A 6026-nucleotide genomic window follows, 5' to 3' on the forward strand; every position below is an offset into this window, starting at 1 on the left:
GAAAAGTAAATTCCTGGCCAGTAGAACTAGGAAGCGGGCATCAGCAAATGGATCAATGTCCACTGTCGTGTTTTACAATAGATATATTACTTCGGAAGGTTTTCCTTCTTATTTATTCATGGTGACTAGGTAATCTCATAAGTTTGTGCTTACAAGACTGAGGTTTGGAGTAGCACATCATTTAGTGGCCCTACCCACCCTCAAGAAACATCCAACAGGGCATGTCTGTGTGATGGTGTACCTAAACAGAGCACTCTGCACTTTTTATTATTCTGTAAACTGTATATTAATTTCCATACTGCCTATTTAAAACCTTTGTTTGTGAAATATGGTATACGTACAGTTAATCAGGCAATGAGTTTATTATGTAAAATGAATTCCGCCGACATTTGTTTTTATACTGCTACTTTTTTAAACCAATCTATTTATGCAAGAAAAAGCATGCTTTTTTAAAAATAATCTGGTCTGTATCTCTTCTGGTATCTGTTTTAACTGTAAATCTGTAATGTTGGTTATCTTATGTGTTTTCTTGTGCTTTTATGGTCATGTTATATGTACCGAATAAAGCTTCATAAATTGAACTGAATTGAAATTGAATTGAAGTTTGTTCAACTGTCTTCATCCTATCTACCAGTTTATGGTTTTCCACCTGTAGTAGTCCCAGGCCAATGGATACTGCCGCAATGTCTTGTTGCAGTGTTGTTTTCGTGTCTGTGATGGTAGCCAATATCTTGTTGAGGTGCTTGTACAATATCTTGTAGGGACTGTTCCATTGGTCCTGGTTCCTCCATGTCTGGTTCTTTGAACACGGAACGGGTCTCCCCCTCCTCCGTGGGTGCGCCTCCCTGTTTCTGCCGCAATTTGCCCATGTTTCGCGGCTCTCTGATCTCTCAGAATCTAGTGGAGCGACTCTCCAGTTTACAGCTTAGGTTCCGATTCCTGTCTGAAGGGTCTTCAGTGTCTTAATCATTTTGATAGGCTATAACTCTGAGAGACCGTTCTATGTCTCGGAGGCGCGCTTGTGGCTGCTCCCCTCCGATGCCCCATCCCTGTCCGTCGCCGGCGCACAATCACTCTATCGGGGCACTCCCAGTGCTTTAAATGGGAAAAAGTAAGTGCAGGTACTCATTAAATTGAGCTAGGGGGGTGGCTAGTAGGCGGAGTTAGAGGCGGAGTGAGACATGCAGATTCAAAAACACTTCAATTGGCCTGTCATTGCCCTGGATAATGGTCTCAAACTTTCCGTATGTGTAAATTAACAGCTAAACCCCCAAATGAGACAAGCCATCAACCCGACTTTTAGCACTTTCAGGCTAATAATCAGTGTGCTCTAGGAGGAGAGACACTCTGGCACTTACACTGGTTGCAAGACAGAACAAAACGTGAGAAATGTATAAATCTAAACAAAACGTGTTAGCTCGTTACACAAAATGAAGGCCAAACACCAAATGATCATGTTTCCTTGTTTAAAAAAAATATATATTTGCAGCTTCTTAATATCATAACAAATCTAATGTTCCTACTTGCTTGCATTTTGCGCAATCCTTAAGTATTCAAGAGTGCACACACAAAAACAAGCATTACACACATTTCTTTTCACATACCTCCTGATTCTGTTCCTCTCTGTTTTCACATCTCTAACCTCGGAAATCCCTCCCGCGCTCACTTCTGTCTCATTTGTAGCTAATTGTGTCCAACTCTTTACCCCAATTGTATCCTATCAATCTCGCACATCACTCTTTCTATTTCTAATCTGCCCTCTCAGCGCCTCTCTACCTCTTTCCATGGATCGCTTCCCTATCTCTATCTGCGCGTAGCCCTTCTGCCTCTCTAGCTTTTCCTTCTTTAAACTCACTGCTCCTCCCCCTCACTCTTCACCTTCACTCACCCCCATTTTCCCGCCTCTCCCCTCGGCCAGGGCCGGAGAGTTTCACCTCCATCAAGGACTGAATGTCCCGGCAGGTGGGCTGGTGGGGGGTCAAGTCACAGGGGCAAGTGAGTCGAGTGAAAGACAGGCCGACCCCAGTGGGAGACTAAGTGGTGAAAATCACTTTTTAGGTCTTGCAAATTGCTTCGGCGAGATTATAGTAAGCGGGAAAGAAAAGTCTACCAAAACGGCTGCGGATCGCATACAGTTCATGTGATCTATGCGCGTGCACAGAGCCAGGCACATAACACACCACCATTTGTCTGTGCCTCGGCATCAGACTTCAAAGGCTGCCACTCCCCCGCCCCCCACGTGCACATCGCGCACCACCATTTGTCTGTGCCCCGGCATCAGACTTCAAAGGCTGCCGCTCCCCCGTCCGCCCCTGCCACAGCAATGCAGAGAGCTTGTTTCTGGATGAAAGTGAAAGCTTACCGTGTTTGTTTACAGTAACCTTGCTCCTCAAATGCTGTTGCTGTGTTGCCATCTCTCTAGGGACACTCAGCTTGAAAACACTCGACTTGCTAGCTGCAATGCTACATCCGCTATGCTTTGCCTCTAGACACGTTGATCCCTCGGAGACTGTGCTGACTCTGCCCCTCCTGATTCTGAAACTGACCAACGCAGTCACCACTCAGTCTCTTCTCTCTGTCTTATGATGTCTGCCCTGCCAACATTTACTTCGGACCCTCACTTCTCCTCACCCTCACACACCCTCGCCCTCACACACCCTCACCCCATCACCCTCACCCCCGTCACCCTCACCCTCCCTCACACACCCTCACCCTCACACACCCTCACTCACCCTCACCCACCCTCCCCCACCCTCACTCACCCTCACAACCTCACACCCTCACCCTCATAACCCTCTCACTCACCCTCACCCCCTCACACCCCCACCCTCACACACCACATCACTCAGGGACACCACCACATCACTCAGGGACACCACCACATCACTCAGGGACACCACCACATCACTCAGAGGCACCACTTGTGTGCAAACGATGAGGTGTTAGGAACGCCCTGTGCAGAACCATAAGTTGAATGAATTTAAATTTCGGGTTCCTCGACACTTTCTTTGGGAATTTGAGGATTCGTTCCCACTCCTTGTCCCTGACTGCTCTCCCTATGTCACCTTCCCACTTGTCTCGCAAAGGTTGTAACGAGGTTGCACTCCCCGTCCTTATACCACTTGTTATCCATTTCGTCAGGTGACTGCCCGATCCCATGAGTTACTGCATTGTGAGCAGTGGGTTCGTGGGTGGTTCGTCTCCATTTGGCACCCATGTCATCGCAACATAGCGTCGCACCCCGGCGTGCAAGAGGAACAGTCCTCCCGGGGTATGATGCGAGCCGCCAAAATCCTCGAAAGACATAACACGGCCGTCCGCAAACAGGTACCCCACTTGCATCACTCCCGCATCATGCCACGCAGGGAGTATCTGATTCGACAGCGGGCCCGTCCCTATTGGAAGTCCCAAGAATGGTATTGTGGGAGCATAAGAGGACGCAGGGGTCGTGTATCTCATCGCCCTCCTCCAGCAGGTAAACTAGAGTCTAAGCAGGGGTGGCGTCAACCTAAGAATCTCCACCCTCGGCAGCAACAGGGTGTGGATGACCCCCTTTGCCCTGTCCGCCTCCGCCATGCCGATTTTGTGCAAATTGCGGCCCGCCAACCAGTAGGCCAGCCACTGCAGTTGACATGCATAACTATATGCCAGCAAATCTGGGACCCCCATACCGCCCGCCGCAGTAGGAAGCTGTATTTTAGCCAGACTAATGCATCTCCGTCCCGACCCCCACACTAGTTCCGTAAGCATAGTATTCAACGTCCTAAACATAGATGCAGGGGGCATGAAGGGCAGGTTCGTGATTCGTGAAGTAATAAATAAGACGGGGTAGTACTACCATCTTAGAGATGGCCACCCGGCCCGCCACCGATAATGGCAATGCGGTCCAGAATTGCACCTTCGATTTCAGCGCTGTTATCGCCCTTCCCAGGTTTCCATCGATCATATCTTTCGCCCCTCTATATACTTGTATCCCCAGGTACCGGAATGTCGTCTCCGCCATCTGAAAAGTGTGTGCAGGGAAGGGTAACTGGGTAGTCGCCCCGGAGGCGTTGAAGCAGAACCCGTAAGACTTAGGCCCGACAATGCCCGGAAGTCCTCAAAGATTCCAGGGATAGGGTCGAGCCCGCCTCTCAGGTCTCGCAGATACAGGATAATGTCGTCCGCATATGCCGACACCACGTGAACTGTCTCGGCTCTCTGTATGCCATTATGGTGTGCTGAAGTCCGAAGCTTACACAACAATGGCTCTAGTGACAATATAAACAATAGTGGGGATAACAGACATCCATGTCTGGTTCCCTTCGCTATTTCTAGTTGTGTCGAGATGCACCTATTCGTGCGAACCCGAGCTGTTGGGCGGGTGTATAACAGCTGGACCCAGGCGGCATACTCGGGCGGTATCCCAAACTTTGCGAACGTTGCAAAATCCCACCTAAGGGAATCAAATGCCTGCTTCAGGTCCAGAGAAACACAGCCCTCCTAAACCCTCAGGCGCTTGCTCATGAAGCATGAGTTGGCTGAGCCTCCGTAAGTTCATGGCCGTACTCCTGCCAGGTACGAAACCGCATTGGTCGGGGTGTATTAGTTGTGGGATGTACTGGGCCAGCCTCGTCGCAAGGACCTTACTCAGTATTTTGTAATCTGTGTTCAGTAAGGACAGAGGCCTAAAATTACCCAGTTGTAAGCCGTCCCTGCCCGGTTTCGGAAGCGATACAATCAACGTCTGTAGGGAAGACTGCGGCAGTCCTTGTGACTTCAGCGCTTCTTGGTATACTACATGCAGGCGTGGGGCAAGTAGGTCGATGTAGGCCCCATAGAACTCGGCAGGGGTTTCATTCCGTGGAAGCGCGCGTATGGCCTGACGTATCTCCGCGACTGTGATAGGGCGTGCCAGGTCCTCACCCTGATGGACCTCTAGCCGTGGTAAGTCGAGCTCCGCCATAAACTCCTCAAATGCCTCTTCTGACAGCTTTCGGTGTGGGCCGTACAGCGTCCCATAATTGTCCCTGAAGGCAGTATTGATGTCTATTTGTGTTGTGACTTGCGTCCCTCCCTGGTCAGTGACCTCTAGTATGGGCCTAAGTACAGGATCATCCCGCACTAGAAGAGCCAGTAAAGGCCCGACCTTTCTGCTTGCCCGTGCTGTCTGCATGTGTATTCCCTATAATCCAGCACACGCAGTTCCTCCAGCAGCTCAGCGTGTTGTATGTGCGCCTCCTGCAGCGGCGTGAAGGGTACGTTCGTACCTGCAGCCTCACTTTCCAGCATAGCCAGGCGGCCCTCCACCTCCCGGAGCCTCTCTAGAACAGTGTGTCTGTCTCATGCCCACCCGTGTGCTCATCGCCTCTCCTCTTATGGACACCTTAAAGGCGTCCCATTCTATCTGCCGGGAACTAGCCGTACCAGCGTTTATGTTAAAGTAACGTGCTATGGCGTTTGCAAGGGTCGCCCGAAAAACAGTGTCCCCGAGCAAATCCAGGGTTAGGCGCCACGTTGGTATAGGCGTCGGGACCCTACCCCACTGTAATGTGACTTCCACCGGGTTATGGTCAGAAAAAGTCTTACCCATATGCTCCGCAGTGACCACCGCCCCCAGTAATGATTTAGCACAGAAGACACGATCTATCCTGGTGTGCAGTCTATGGGGCGGGGAGTAGAAGGTATATTCTCTATTCAGCAAATGTGTGCACCTCCACGCGTCAGCCAATTCCCACCCTTCCGCCCACTGCGCAAGAGCGTCAGCCTGTCTCCTACTCTCAGTGGCCTGTAGTGGTGGGTGTGACCTGTCTAGTGAAATGTCCAAGACTGCATTGAAATCCCCATCTATGAGCCAGTGATAGTCTGACCAGTCTGCCGACACTCCATTAAGGGTAGTTAAAAAGTCCGACTGGCCCGAATTCGGCGCATAAACACTGCCGATCACAACAGGGGAGCCATCCAACATCCCACGAATGAACACTTATCTACCCTCTGAGTCCAGTCTCTTTTCCACCAGCTTAAAGGGAACAGAGTTTCTGAGCCAT

Source organism: Lissotriton vulgaris, chromosome 1_1 (assembly GCF_964263255.1).
Source record: "Lissotriton vulgaris chromosome 1_1, aLisVul1.2, whole genome shotgun sequence".
Lineage (NCBI taxonomy): Eukaryota > Metazoa > Chordata > Amphibia > Caudata > Salamandridae > Lissotriton > Lissotriton vulgaris.